The 16,136-nt window shown below is 37.0% G+C and overlaps 1 non-coding gene across 1 annotated transcript; it reads left to right on the top strand.

Moving 5' to 3' along the window:
• Positions 1-4,074: 4,074 nt before the first annotated feature.
• Positions 4,075-4,181, top strand: LOC121220401 (small nucleolar RNA R71). The gene has a single exon (XR_005917603.1). It is a non-coding gene; the product is annotated as a small nucleolar RNA R71 (small nucleolar RNA).
• The last annotated feature ends 11,955 nt before the right edge of the window (positions 4,182-16,136 follow it).

The following is a 16,136-nucleotide window of genomic DNA, read 5'->3' as shown; positions in this document are numbered from 1 at the left end:
AAATTAGTCTATGAAGGTCATTGTGTGGTGCAGATTATTGTTGCAGCGTGTGATTGCTTTTGGGTTAGCGGTTTGGAACAGTAGGGTTGCCCTCATATAAGCAAGGTAAGGATGATGTGTGGTTTAAGTGTTTTTAAAAGGGTGTCTTGCTTTAAGGGCTGACTTGTGATTTGATTAAATCTAGGTTGGTATGCGTGGAGGCTTGTGCGTTTCTCGTAATCAGGTGTGAAACCACCCACTACAACCGTAGATCGGCGAAAAGCCGAAAAGCCGTGAACACGACATTTGAGACCACACGGGCATGCGATCGCTCGAGTGGCAAGCACAACCTGCGATTCATGGGTAAAATTATCGAAATACTCTCGAAGGGTAAAATGACCAAAATACCCTCAAAGGGTAAAATGACTGAATTACCCCCACAGGGTAAAATGACCAAATTACCCCTATAGGGTAAAATGACTAAATTACCCCATAGGATAAAAGGATCGAAATACCCTCGAAGGGTAAAATGACCAAAATACCCTCATAGGGTAAAATGACCGAAATACCCCCAAAGGGTAAAATGACCGAAATACCCCCGTATGGTAAAATGACTGAAATACCCTCGAAAGGTAAAATGACCAAAATACCCTCGAAGGGTAAAATGACTGAAATACCCCTATAGGGTAAAATGATTTTTATACCCCTAGGAGATGAAATGACTGTTATGGCCTTACAATATGTATGACTATGATTGAGCATGACATTTTGCATACATGTATGATATTATGTTACGACATTGCATGGGGTTGGGTTGTTATATTTGGAGGAAGTGTACTGTACTGATAAGGTCACACGGGTCGCCCAAGACGACTGTGGACCTACTGGTGGCTTTGTCACATATACTATTAGTGGCAGCTTTGTTGCGATTCTATTACTGGCAGCTTTGTTGCGATATTGGTGTGTTGGCTAGGTAGGTTGATTTTATCCCCACATGGTGTGTTGGTGGTACAGAGTGGTGTGTTGGCTGGATTGGGATGGGTTGCATTACTGTATTGCACTGTTATTGTATTGGGCTCAAGCCCACGCTGTTACTATATTGGGCTAAGGCCTACACACTGTTATTGTAATGGGCTAAGGCCCACACTGTACTGCTACTGAATAGGGCTTAGGCCTAGACTGTTACTGCATATTGTACGCTGACTGTTTGGTAGAGGATTACACACTGAGTTTTCGTTAACTCACCCTCTCCTTTTAACTCTGCAAGTGATCCTCAGCCTTAGATGATTGGGTGCTGCGAGGGACTCGGAGGTGGCCACACTACTGTTGCTGTTACATTCACTTTTATTTTAACTTAGTTTATATATTGGGTTTTGTTTTTGTAATACAAGATTTAAGTTGGTTTAAATTTTTAAATGGGTTTTTCCTTGAATATTTCAAACTGCTAGATTAGGAGATGATGAATATTTTAAACTGCTAGATTAGGAGATGACGAATTTTAAAATGATTATTGTTTTCATAGACACGAGTTTTAAACGTTAGAGTTTTCAAATGCTTCCGCATTCTAAATCAACTTAATATAATAAAAGAAGTTAATAAGGCAAACATTTGGTTAAATGTTCTGATAAACATTACTAAAGAGGTTTCCAAACTTAAGAAATGAGTTATATCAACAAGTCTAAATCTTGAGAGACACTTCAATGTGACGCACCAGATACGACCATAATGTCTAGGCCGGGTTTGGGGTGTTACAATCCTTGAAAACCTCAACAAAATTTTTGACCATATCAATAAATATTGCCATCATGCATCGTTGAAACGGTGCAAGTGCATTGCATAAACTAAAAGGCATTCGCTTAAAAGCAAACGTACCATATGGACAAGTAAAGATTGTTTTATGCTGGTCCTCCGGGGCTACAACTATTTGGTATTATACCGAATAGCCATCTAAAAATTAATAGGATTCATTACCTGCCAGTCAATCTAACATCTGATCCATAAAAGGTAACAAAAAATGGTCCTTTCGAGTGGCTTTGCTCAACTTTCTGTAATCAATACAGATTCTCCAATCGGTAATAGTTCTTGTTGGAATTAAGTCATTAAGCTCATTTTCAACAATCGTGATTCCACCTTTTTTTGGCACACACGGCCCCGGACTTACCCACAAACTATTTGAAATAGGATAGATGATTTCTACATCTAACCATTTGATCACTTCCTTCCTCACAACTTACTTCATAATAGGATTGAGCCTCTTTTGCCCATTAATTTCAGTTCTTTCACCTTTTTCTAAAATGATTTTGTGCATGCAAAAAGAAGGGTTTATACCTCGAATGTTAGCTATGGTCCAACCAATTGCTTTCTTCAATTTCTTTAAAAGAGCAATCAGTTGTTCCTCCTGATCTTTCATTAGTTCTGCTAAAATAATCACAGGCAAAGTAGAACAGTCACCTAAATAAACATATTTCAAATGGGAAGGAAGTACCTTTAGTTCAAGTGTAGGTGGTTCTTCGATTGACAACTTGGGTTGCACAAATTCTCTTACTTCTAACTCTAATGATTCAAATCGTATGGATTGAATAAAATTTATGGGATTGGCTGCCATCAAAGCCATGTTTTTTCCACCTTCTTCATCCTCCAAAGGGTCAAACTCTAAGGCTTTCTCCAATGGATCTTCCTCAAAATTGCTTTCTATAGAAACCAAGGGTTCTATCTCTTCCATAACTGAACACTCCTCTGCCGAATCGGGAACTTTCATTGCTTTAAGAATGTTAAAAGGTTCTGCAAGAACGCATTGCACCAATGTTACAGGGTATAGTAAAGCTTCTTGGGTATTTCAATTTTGGTGGCAATTTGTTCTGCAAGAACGCATTGCACTCCTTTGTCAAGGCAATAGTCTCATACTCACTCAGTCGTTTCTTCCTGGACAGTATATCCTTCATAAAATTCACATAATTCAACATTATTTCTAAAGCCTCCACCAATGGAATATTGATGTGTAACTACTTCAGAACATCCAAAAACTTCTTGAATTGCACCTCCTGTTTCTATTCGTGTTACTGTAATCTTTGCGGATATAGAGGTGATGGAACTTTCGGTTGAACCAGACAACTTTTCTGAGTAGGTAAACCTGCATCCAAAGAAGATGTTAAAATATCTGAATTCACTGAGCCAAGATTTACCTTGTTAGACTTTGCAGATTCTGATTCCTTTGGTGTAAGAACTTTAACGTCTAGTTGACTTTCCTCCTTTTCAACATGCTTATCTTCGACATCAATCAATTGGGGTTCCAGAGTTTTACCACTTCGCAATGCCACTACCTCGATATGTTCTTTACCCAAATTCCTTGGATTCTCAGTATTGCTCAGTAAGGTTCCTTGCGATCTATTACGAAGCTCCATAGCCAACTAACCCATTTGGTTTTCCAAATTTTTCAGTGTTGCTACTTGGCTTTGGATCAAAGCGTCATTCTTTTCCATGTACGCTTTCAACAAGTTCTCCAAACTATCTGATGCTTCAGCTTAAGGTGGTTTTGGAGCTTGCTGATTAAACCTTTGAGATTGGTTGGGTCTTTTCTGTAATAAGTTATTGTTCGGTCCATTTCCTTGGTTGCTCCAAGAAAAGTTAGGATGATTACGCCATGAAGGATTTTAGAAGTTGGATTGGGGTCCTTGTCCACTCCTATTTTGATATTGGTTCCTCACATAGTACATTGACTCAGGATTTGATGGACAATTCTCAAAAGAATGACCTTCCCCACAGTACACATAGGAAACTACTTTAAACAGACTTGGTGGCTAAGCTGCAAAATTATTATTACTATTAGCGGTTAACTATTTTAACATGGAAGAAATAGACAATACCTAAGCTGATAACAAAGTGAGGGAGTTAACTTCATGAACTCCGGCTACATGTTTTCCTGAAGCTGTTCAATTTGTTGGCCATTGATAGTTATTACTCGCGATCCTCTTGAAGATCTCATAAGCCTCATTATAAGACTTAGACAAATTTGCACCATTCGCGAAAGCATCTACCATCAATCTTGTATCTGCATTGAGACCATTATAGAATGTATCCAACTGGATACAATGAGGAATCCCATGATGAGGACACTTACGAAGTAACTCATTGAATCGCTCTCAAGCCTCATACAAAGATTCGTCATCCAATTGTTAAAAAGTTGTGATCTCGTTCCTCAACTTAGCATTTTTGGTAGGTGGGAAATACATAACCAAGAATCTCTCTGGTAATTCTTGCCATGTAGATATGTAACTTGGTGGCAATGAATTGAGCTATGCTCGTGCTCAATCTCACGGAAACAACTTCAATCTCAGTGTGTCTTCAGTCACACTGGCTATTTTGAATGAATCACTCACCTCCATAAACAATCGAAGATGGAGATGTGGATCTTTCGTGGGCATACCACTAAATTGGCCCACTATTTGTACCATTTGAAACATCACTGGTTTCAATTCAAACTGGATTGCCTCAATATCTAGCCTTCTAATTCCTGCGTTTAACTCACTAAAAAGTGGCACAGCATATTGTCTGATGCATCAATCTCTATCATCAGAAATGAGGATGGGATTTCGTACATGATCGGCTCCATTACCTTGGTCTTGATTCTTATTTCCAAGGTCTATCTCTACTTGTCTTTGAGCTATTCATTCATATCTTCTTTGACTGAAAGTTCACTCAATTTTAGGGTTTACAGGGAGTAAATCGATAATTCGATCTATGCTCATAAACACCTGAGAAAACAATCACAAAATTTTAAAAGAATAAGTTAGTAATGTTAGAAATAAATCAAATTGGAAATAAATAATTTCACGAAAAACATGACTATGGCAATAGTTGACAATCCCCGACAACGGTGCCAAAAACTTGTAACGTTGGGGTTTGTGCAAGTGTACATAGTTGTTATCAAGTAATAAGTAAGTATCGAGTTATCGTCTCCACAGGGATTGTATTTTTGCTAAGTCGCTTAATTTGTAAAATTATATTAACAATTTGGTAAATAAAAACACAATATAGTTGAGAAGTGGTGATTAAAATATATTAAACTAAATGCAATGATCCCTAATGCAAATTATCCTAAGTATGCAAACTATATGAATGAAATAGATTTTAGTAAAATTAAACACAATTTGCAACAATTATAACATAAATAAACTAGGATAATTACTTTAATTAAACTCAATTTATTATTAACTTGCTTAATAACATTCGGAAAAACATGAGTTTTGAAACCACATTAGGTCCTTTCGGAATCCTTTACTTAGTAAATACGCATTTTACTGATCCTTATTTAATGAGGGTTTCTTAGCATTCGTGTGAGGTAACGGGGACATGTTAGGTTTGAAACAATTTAATCACACGAATCTAAAAACTATGTAGATAACAAAACTTGGTTAGAGTTGTTATGCAACCTACAATTCAATTGGGTTAAGATATAAATTGAGCATGCACATTTCAATTATGTGTCCAGTAGTCGTTGTCTGGTTAGGATCGCTTAGCTAATTCAGGTGCATTTCAATCATGTATGAACGAAATACAGACTTGATTTTAATTGAACACATGATCGATTGAGGCATAAACATTATAAGCATAAATCAAATAAATATTATTTAATTAAAATAATCATCCTAGCTTAAATAAAATTAAGCTATCATTATTGTAAAGAAGAACAAAGAACACATAGCAAACATCTTTAAATTAAATTTAGAGAAAAGAATGATTAAACCCAATTCAGAGTGGCTGTCACCCAAGACTCTAACTGATGAGGCTCCTTTGCTTCTTTGCGTTGCTCCTTTGTTGATCGCTCTCCAAGGTGGCCGACCAAGGGTTCTTTAAGAGGCTTAATTGCTAAAATCCTTATGCATGGATGATGAAGGGGAAAGATAGCTAAAAGAGTTGAGAGAATGATGAATGAGTGAGAGATGATGGGATAAGGGATGCCTGAAAAAGTGAGAAATGAGCTCTTATTTACAAGTGAGGCAATGGATCTAGTTCGATAAAAATAGGAGTGCCCATCCTTTGAAACTTACTCCAAGAGTGGCCGGCCATGAATTGAGGAAAGGTAGCTAATTTTTCCTTGATTTTTGGTCAATTTGAGTGCCATAACAACCCAGGACTAAGACTCGGTCATCAGCAAATCTTTGGCAAAAATATCTGATTTCTTTAACTCTTCAAGGACTTTGTATAATTAAACCAAAAAATGGTTTAGGACATCCATGTGCAGCCGAAAATTGGGTTGACTTGGTCCCCAATTTGGACGGTTTTGTAATTAAAAGAAAACTCTCAGACCTATCCAAAAATGTAGATAGTTTAGAGGACCAAATAATATAATTTAACCACTTAATTAATCAATTTACTTAATTAATTAAATCCCAATTTATTAATAAAGTATTAAAAATAAATTATTAAATATAGCTTTATATTTTATTATTTAATTTAATCCTGCATGACCTACTTTATAGCTTAAAAATATAATATGCTCAAATTAATATAAAATAAGCCATTTTATGCATGAAAACTATATAATAAAGTATAAAATCATATTTTAATAATTTCTATGTCCTAATTTCATATTTTTACATATTTCATTAATTTATTAAACATTTACTTGGTTTTAACAACAAATTTAAGTAAAAAGGTAATGAATTATATAGGAAAAGTCCTATATATTTTTTTAGTTTACAATAATAAATGCACAACCTCAAAGTCTAATTCTTCTTCTTCACAAATAAAACTAGCGCTTCGCACGACGACACACTCGGTCCAATGAAAACCCGGTCAAATAACTCCTACAATTGAAGCTGTAACTCCTTCAACTCCTTAGGTGCCATACAATAAGGCGCAATTAATATTGGAGCTGTACCAGGATAAAGCTCAATACCAAACTCAACTTCTCTCTCTGGTGGAATACTAGGCAACTCCCTAGGAAAAGCATTCGAAAAATCACAGACTGCACGAATCTTATCTAACCTTAACTCCCTACTATCAACATTCAGGACATAGGCTAGATAAGTTTCACAACCTTTCCAGACTAGCTTCTCAGCTCTAAGCGTAGAAACCACATTGGATAGCAACTCAGACTGCTCTCCAACAACAACAACCTCAGAGCCATCAGCACAACATAGAGTCACCAACTTTGCCTTACAGTCGACCTTCGCTCGATGCTCAGTCAACCAATCCAGCCCAAGGATAGCATCAAATCCCCAGGATGACAACTGTCACACCCCTTACCCGAGATCATTGCCAGAGTCGAGCTCGAGGCATTACTATACTTAACTTATTAGTTCGGGCCATAAAAATTTGTTTTTAAAATTTATCTCACTATTTATGATAAAGCTGTCCACTCGCGCAGCAGTCACTAAATCATTTATAACTTGAGCTGCAGAACTTGAAATTTAAATCTGTAAATTTTCCCTGAAATTACTCATATATCTTCATACCATAAATGTTTCAGAATTTTTGGTTCAGCCAATTAGTAAATTGTATTAGTTAAAGTCTCCCCTGTTTCACCACTCGACTGTACTAAACTCTTGCCACAAAAATAAATTTTCTCATAGTAGGATTTTCATATGGTGTTCTTACTTGTTCCTACAGAAAATAGACTCAATAAGGAATCTATACATATGAATTACAACTAATAAATATTTTTATAGAATTTTTAGTGATTTTCTAAACTCGGAACAGGGAACTCCAAAAATAGTTCTTACCCTGTCTCACCAAATTTCACATATCTCAAAATATAAAATTCCTTTTTCTAAACCGTTATTTTTCCATGGAAATAGACTCAAAATATTTCATTCTATATATCATACACCCTCTAATTAATTTTATACTATCCTAAGTGATTTTTCAAAATCATGTCACTGCTGCCGTTTGAAATCTGTTTCTTTGCAACTTATTACTCTTTCATGATTTCTATGCATAATTTATCACATAGACATGTATAACAACAAACACCTACATACTTGGCCATTTTGACAACCATTCATCATTAGATATTTACACATCATTCTTTAGAAAAATCATAATACAACATTCAAAATAAGTAAGTCCCTATACATGCCATAGTTCAAACATAGTTGATAATAAAATACCGAGTCGTTGTGATTGATAGTGTGGACGATCTCCGACATCTTGAGGATCCTCGACTTTGATTATTAATGCTATATAAAAAGAAAATAAACAAAGTAAGCATAATGCTTAGTAAGTTTACAAGTATATAAATAGCAACATTAAACACAAAAAATAATAATAAGCAAGTAACATAATCTTTAATTTCCTCTTTACTTGATCTCTTACTCATTCACTTACTTGTTTACTTAGATAACTCATAATTATGACTTACTCTTCTCTTGCTGAAATTTTGATTCTCAATGGGTATCGTAATATACTCTTAACTCTTATAACTCACTTGAACTTGGCATTTATGCTTTTAATTGAACTTTCATGGACATAAGTTATTTACTAGCCCGTTGAGCCACATTGGAATAATAAGGATACTTCGGTCTCTTTCTGATAATAACATGCCAAAGCCATGTCCCAGACATGATCTTACATGGGATGTTTCATGTACTGCTAATGTCATATCCCAGATATGGTCTTACAAGGGAGTTCTCATATCGGTGCCCATGCCATGTCCCAGACTTGGTCTTATGGGGGACCTCTCATCTCGGTGCCAACGCCATGTCCCAGACATGGTCTTACATGGGACCTCCTTACCCAAATGTCATGACATTTGTATCCGATACATTCCTTATGTTTCAACGGGACTTTTTTACACTGATTCTCTGTCATCTCATACTTGAGCCAACATTAAATAAATTCATGAAATAAATATATAATTGCTGAAAAGTAACAACATTAATAATAATTATTAAAATATTTCATTTATTTACCGTAAACTTACTTCGGTAGTAAATATAGCCAAACTTATCATTTAGTTTTCAACTTTATTCTTTCCTCGTTCTAACCGCGAATTCCATTCTTCTTGATCTATAATAGCAAATTTAACTTATTTCATACTCACATTCATTAAAACAGCCCTCGACTCTAACTTTGACAAAATTACAATTTTGCCCCTAAATTTTACATAATTATGCTTTTGCCCCAAAGTTCGGAAATTAAACTTCATCTCATATTCTTATGTTATATAACATGCTGAACATTTTTCTCTTCTATGACAACATCAAATTCTCACTCTAACACTTACTTATGTACATTAGGGATTTTTTACCAATTATGTCAACTTACTCGTTTTCGCTTAAAATTGGTTAGCAAAAGTTGTTTAACATAATTTCTAGCTTCATATTCTATCATAAAACATCAAAATAAACACTTTTCACCTATGAGTATTTTTCCAAATATAAACCCTAGGTTAAATTATTGCTAGAATAAGCTAAATTAAGCTATCGGGATCTCAAAAACGTAAAAAGCATTAAAAACGGGGCTTAGAATCACTTACTATGAGCTTGAAAAAGTGTGAAAACCCTAGCTATGGATAGGATGATATTTTTGCCATCTTTTTCCCTTTTTATTCTTTTTATTATTCATTTACTAAAATACCCTTCATTAAAACTTTAGTTATTTTTATCTATGCATTCCTATTTTTGTCCATGGAAATTTTATGATCTAATTACTATTTAAGGACCTCTACTTTGATTATACCCTTCAAATAAATCCTTTATCATCTAAAACTCATATTTACCCACTTTTGCAATTAAGTCCTAATAGGCAATTTAGGCATGCAATCAATAAAATTTCTTATGAATACTCTAATACTTATATCTAATCACTCGATAAATCATAAAAATTAATAATAATTTTCTCTTTAAATCAGATTTGTGGTTACGAAACCACTATTTCGATAACCTTAAATTTGGGCCATTACAACTACTCCAAAAGATCTAATGGAAACACTTATCCCTAAACCATCAGAAGACAACGTCGATAAACCCGACCAACTATTACACTATCACCCAACAGACTCCTCACAGTAACACCCAACCTAGATGTCTCTACAAATCAATTCTCTAGCTACACCTCTCAGAATAATCGATCTCGTAGAACCAAATCTACTAAAGCTCGAAGAGAAAAAGAATGTAGTGTGAATGTACCTGGAATGACATCTGTGGCCTCTCAAGTACTGGGCTCTCTAACTGTACATACTCTAGTTGGACCTCCAATCTCAACTCGAGCAGCTCCTCTCTATCCAAATCCTCTACCACGAACACCTTTGTCATGACCCCTCCCTCGAGTCAAAGCAGCAACAACAGTAGTAGTAGCAATAGGCTGGTCTCTAGCCATAACTACCCTCCTAGGAAATCTCTAATACAGTGCTCCATCGATTCGCAAGCAATACAGGCACCAACCACCCTCCAACACTCACTAGGATGCATACGATTACAATGCTCACACAATGATATCATAGCATATCCCTAATCACTTGCATTAGTCATAGCTCTTGCAGTCTATCTAATCGGACCCTGGCCTACGGCAACACATCGTCTAGACCTCCCAAAATTACGTCTCTTAGCCTTCCGGGCAAATCCACTAGTAGATTCAGACGACTTCTTAACAGTCCCAGTAGTAACAGCTTTGGGCTCCTCACCCAAAGTCTCATCTAAAGCTCAGGCCTTGTAAACCAACTCGTCAAAAACCTCAGTAGACTGCGCTACCAAATGCAACTTAATATCCCGGTTGCAAACCTAAACCTCTTACAACACCTAGCCTCTTAATCCACCAACTTAAGCGCATACTAGCTCAGACACACAAACTTCGCCACGTACTCGTCAACATATAGAGCACCCTGGACCAAATCCATGAACTCGCATCTCCTTGCCTACAGATATTGCTCTCCCATGAACTTCCTTCAAAAAGACTCTAGGAAAAAGTCCCAATCCACCCTTTCGGGTGTAGTACCATGCTTGACTGTCACCCACTAGCGATGAGCCTCGCCATCTAGCAATGACATAGCGCACCCAAGCTTATCCTCGTCAGAACAACCCATCTGACCAAGGATATGGGTAACTCCCTCCAACAAGTACTTAGCATGAGTAGGGTCTCCTCCCCTAAATCCTCGAAACTCCTTACCACCTAGAGCTCGTAGACGTTGTAGTGGTAATCCTTAGCAAATAGGAGCAGCATTGGCGCCAATGATATGCTACAGCCTCTCGATCATCTTAGACATAAAGTGCTCAACTTGATCCACATGAGCATCCTCACATGATCGCAATGGTGCATCTCTATGCAACGGTAGTGGTACATTCTCATGTGGCTGCGGTGGTGCTGGCAATGCACTGTGACTACCTCGTCCTAGTCGCGGAGGCATAACATAGATTGAATACTAAAGAAAAAAAAGTAGGGAAAACGTACGAGAAGTGAGTAGCGGCAAGTGATCCAAGACTTAACTAAGAATAATTTCCTATAGGGCATTGTGTTCCCGGTTCCTATCCAGAAAACAATTTATAAAACAAAGAACATGCAAGGGTAATACAAACAATTTCATGCAATATTGTCAGCTAGGCTAGGCTCCAGGGTTATAGAACCCGTGACCTTTAATGTTTAACAAACCTAGCTTTGATACCACTAAATGTGGCACTCCAAACCCGACTGGAACAAACCAACCCTAATCTGAAGCGACACATTATCCATCGAAGTGACTCTCAAACACAAAACCACCCCAAAACACACCCCAACCTTATAACACCCCAATTCTAACTCATAATTGTCTAATCTTATTGTGGAAGTGATTTGTGAACCATTTTAAAACTATTTTTAAGGATTTAACCCTAAGGGTATTTTAGTCATTTTACCATTTAAAACAAAACGATCTCAATTTTTATTCTAATTGATTACTAACTTCCTTTTAATCGATTTTGGGGAACCCTTAAAATTTATTTTAATTAACCATTTTTCCTTAATCTATTTACTAATTAAGGGACCACTATCAAATTTTACTTAAGCTCGATATCATGCATTATCCGGTTATTATGCTTGAGTAATCCATGCATGGAATAATCCCCAAAAGTAAAGTTACCAAGCCACAGACTAGAAATAATTAAAAATTACAATTCAAAACCAATAAAGAATTAGTAATACTTATTAAGAATAGTCCGAGGTCCAAGGTGATTCTCTGATTGCCAAGTCCGGTCCTAATTTCAAGGTTTACCTGAAAATTTAAGCACTATTAGGGGTGAGCTTATGAAAAGCTCAGTGTGAATCAAACAATTATTAAAACAGACAAAAACATAAATATTGAATACAGTGAAACATATTAGCATTAAGAGAAGAACAAAAATCCTTCATTAGAATTTCATATCATTACATAGCCATTATCAAATTGATGTCAAATGGTGAATTGAGCATGAGACGTCATTCATTCAAGTAACAATCATTAATTTCGATACCATTCATATCATTACATAGCCACTCCGACAATTCCCTTGTTTTACCATTTAATTCTTTCCCTTCAAAATTACAAATTTTAAGGTTTATTTGTCAAATAAATACTCTAAATTTTCTCTTGTTTTACAATTAAACCCAATTTAATTAATATTTAAATTTAACTCAAATTAACCCCTAATAAAAAGTATTTTAAAATTATTTTAAAATTCTTTTTTGACCCAAATTAATTATTTTCACTCATAATTATTAAATTACTTTAAAATTAATTTTCCAAAAATATTTTTATCTTTTTGGATTATTATTTAATCGATTTTAGATGAAATTAACCTCCTAAATTAAATTAATAATTACTAGAAACCCTATAAATTCCTAGTTTCACACTCAAAACATGAAAAATATACTTGAAACTACTAAACCGAGTTTAGGGATATTACAACTCTCCCCCTCTAAAAAGAAATTTTGTGCTCGAAATTTACCTAAATCAAATAGATACAAATACTGACGTTTCAGCACATCTTTCGACTCCCAGGTGGCTTCCTTAGTCTTGTGGTTGCGCCACAAAACTTTCACTAACGGAACTGTTTTATTGCGTAGCACCTTGACCTCACGATCTAGGATCGCAACTGATTCCTCATCAGACGAAAGAATATATCGAACCTCAATCTCCTCAATAGGAACAACGTGAGAAGGATTAGATTTGTACTTCTGTAACATGGAGACATGGAAAACATCATGAATACGCTCAAGTTAAGGCGGCAACAACAAATGATAAGCAACTGGTCCAATCTGCTCGGTAACCTCATAAGGGCCAATGAACCTCGGACTAAGCTTACCCTTCTGCCCGAACCATAGAACTTTATTCCACAGTGAAACCTTTAGAAATACATTATCACCAACCTGATACTCGATGTCTAGACGTCTCAGGTCAGTATTGAACTTCTGTTTATCAGAAGCAACCTTCAACCGTTCACAAATAAGTCTCACCTTATCCTCAACTTCCTGAACCAAATTCGGACCCAAATTCCTTTTCTCCTCCATATTAGACTAATAGATAAGAGTTCTACACCTCCGACTGTACAAAGCCTCAAACGGTGCCATCTAAATACTCTTCTGGTAGATATTATTATACGTAAACTTAATTAACGGCAAGTGACTATCCCAATTACCTTGAAGTCGATAACACAACTATGAAGCATGTCCTCAGGAATCTGGATCACCCTCTCTGACTGAAAATCGGACTGTGGATGATAAGCTGAACTAAAATGAAGCTTCGATCCCAAAGCCTCATGCAACAACTTCCAGAATCTCAAAATAAACCGCGGATCTCGGTCTGATATTATCAAAATAGGAACTCCATGAAGACGAACAATCTCTCGAATGTAGAGCCCAGCTAACTGATGTACACTAAAAGTCATACGAACTGGCAGAGAATGTGCAAACTTCATAAATTTATCCAAAATCACCCAGAGCAAATCCTCACGTGTCAGAGTCAAAGGTAAACCTGAAACAAAATCCACGGTAATCCATTCCCATTTCCACTCTGGAATCTGAATAGGCTGAAGCAAACCCGATAGAAGTTGATGTTCAACTTTCACCTTTTAATAAACCAAACGTCTTGCAACAAAGTTAGCAACACCCGTCTTCATCCCAGGCCACCAATACAAAACCCAAAGATCCGGATACATATTATTCCCACCGGGATGCATAGCAAAATGACTCCTATGAGCCTAAGTAAGAATCAAGTGCCTCAAATCCTTGTCCTCCAAAATACATAAGTGACCTTAGAAACACAGAAAACCATCAGAGTTGAGATTAAAATCCCCCTAAACACCTGACGAATCCGACGAGCCAAACTCCCATCAAAAGGCTGACGCTTATGAATTTGTTACGAAAGAACTAGCCTCACCTGAAGTTTAGCAAATAGACCCTCATCATTAGCGACAGACAACCTCATAAACATAGCCCTTAAATCAACCAGAGACATGCGACTCAAAGCATCTACAACTACATTTGCTTTCCTCGGCTGATACTCGATCACACAATATTTCAGTAACTCGATCTAGTGCCTCTGTCTCAAGTTAAACTCTTTTTGTATTAGGAGATACTTAAGACTCTTGTGATTGGTTTATATCACACACCTCTCACGGTACAGATAGCGAAGCCATGTCTTGAACGCAAAGACTATGGAAACTAACTCCAAATCATAATTCAGATAGTTACACTCATACGGCCTCAGCTGCCTCGACGCATAAGCAACTACCCTACCCTCATTCACAACCTAGTCCCATATAAGAAGCATTATTGTAGATCGCATACTCCATACAGTATATAGACTATGTCAACACAGGTGCTTCGGTCAAAACTAACTTCAGCTTCTCATCAGTCCACTCAAAGGTAGTGTTCTTTTGAACCAACTTTTTCAAAGGAGAAGCAATGCTTGAAAAGGCCTCGACAAAGTGAAGGTAACAACCAGATAACGCCAAGAAACTTTTGACCTTAGAAATAGTCCTCGGCGGCTTCCAATCCAAAATCACCTCAACCTTTTATAGATCAGCCCAAATACCCTTAGCTAAAATGATATGACCCAGAAAAACTGCCTCACGAAGCCAAAACTCACAGTTGCTCAGCTTCGCATACAACTGCTTCTTCCGCAAAACTTGCAGAACCACTCTCAAGTGCTCATACCAATAATAACTTCTTTCGCACCACCAACACCACAAGAGTCACCAACTTCACATTGCAATCCACCATAGCCTGATGTTGGGACAACCAATCCATACCCAAAATGATATCAAAACCCCAAAACAGTAACTCAAGCAAATCAACTGAAAATACATGTCTCTGAACCACCAAACGACAATGATGATATACCAGATCCACCACTACACTATCACCTAAAGGGCTCTTAACCGTAACACTTGAACTAGAAGTCTATACAATAATCTCTAACTCTCTAGCTACGTCTCTAAAGATAAACGACCTCGTCGCACCAGAATCAACTAAAGCTAGAAAAGGCAAAGACTATAGCGTGAAAGTGCCTGAAGTAACATCAGTGGCCTCTCTAATGTGGGGCTCCCTCAATGCATTAACTCTGGCTAGACCACCATCACCACCTTGAGCAACACCACACTGACCAGCACCTCTATCACCATCACCTCTACCACGGCCACTCCCTTGAGCTGAAGCAGGTGTGCAGTAATAACAGGAACAGTCTGATCGTGAACAACAATGGCTTCCCTAGGGTAGTCACGAACACGATGCTCCATCGAACCACACACAAGACAAACACCCAACATCCTTCAACACTCACCATGATGATGCCAATTACAATGCTCACATATCAGGCATGCAATAGCCCCCTGATGAGTAGGACCAGTCTAAAGTCTCGCAGCCTACCTATCCTGACCACGACTACAAGTGACACATTGTCTAGATCTCAATGCACTAGCCTTTTCCAATAACTCGTTAAAAAATTGGTATTCTGAGCAACCAGGTAGATCTTAATCTCACGATTCAGCCCAAACTTGAACCTCTTACAATAGTTCACCTCAGAAGACCCTAACTCGGGAGCATACTAGCTCAATCGAACAAACTTAGCCTCATACTCGTTTATCAATAGAGTACCCTACACAAGATCCATAAAATTTCATCTCCTAGTCTCAAGATACTACTCACCCATAAACTTCCTCTGAAATGATACTAAGAAGAAGTCCCAAGTCAAACGATCCGACGTAATA

The sequence above is a fragment of the Gossypium hirsutum genome, chromosome D08 (genome assembly GCF_007990345.1).
Source record: "Gossypium hirsutum isolate 1008001.06 chromosome D08, Gossypium_hirsutum_v2.1, whole genome shotgun sequence".
NCBI classification, from domain to species: Eukaryota; Viridiplantae; Streptophyta; class Magnoliopsida; order Malvales; family Malvaceae; genus Gossypium; species Gossypium hirsutum.
The sequence above is the reverse complement of the archived record's forward strand: the minus strand, read 5'-3'. Positions and strand labels throughout refer to the sequence as shown.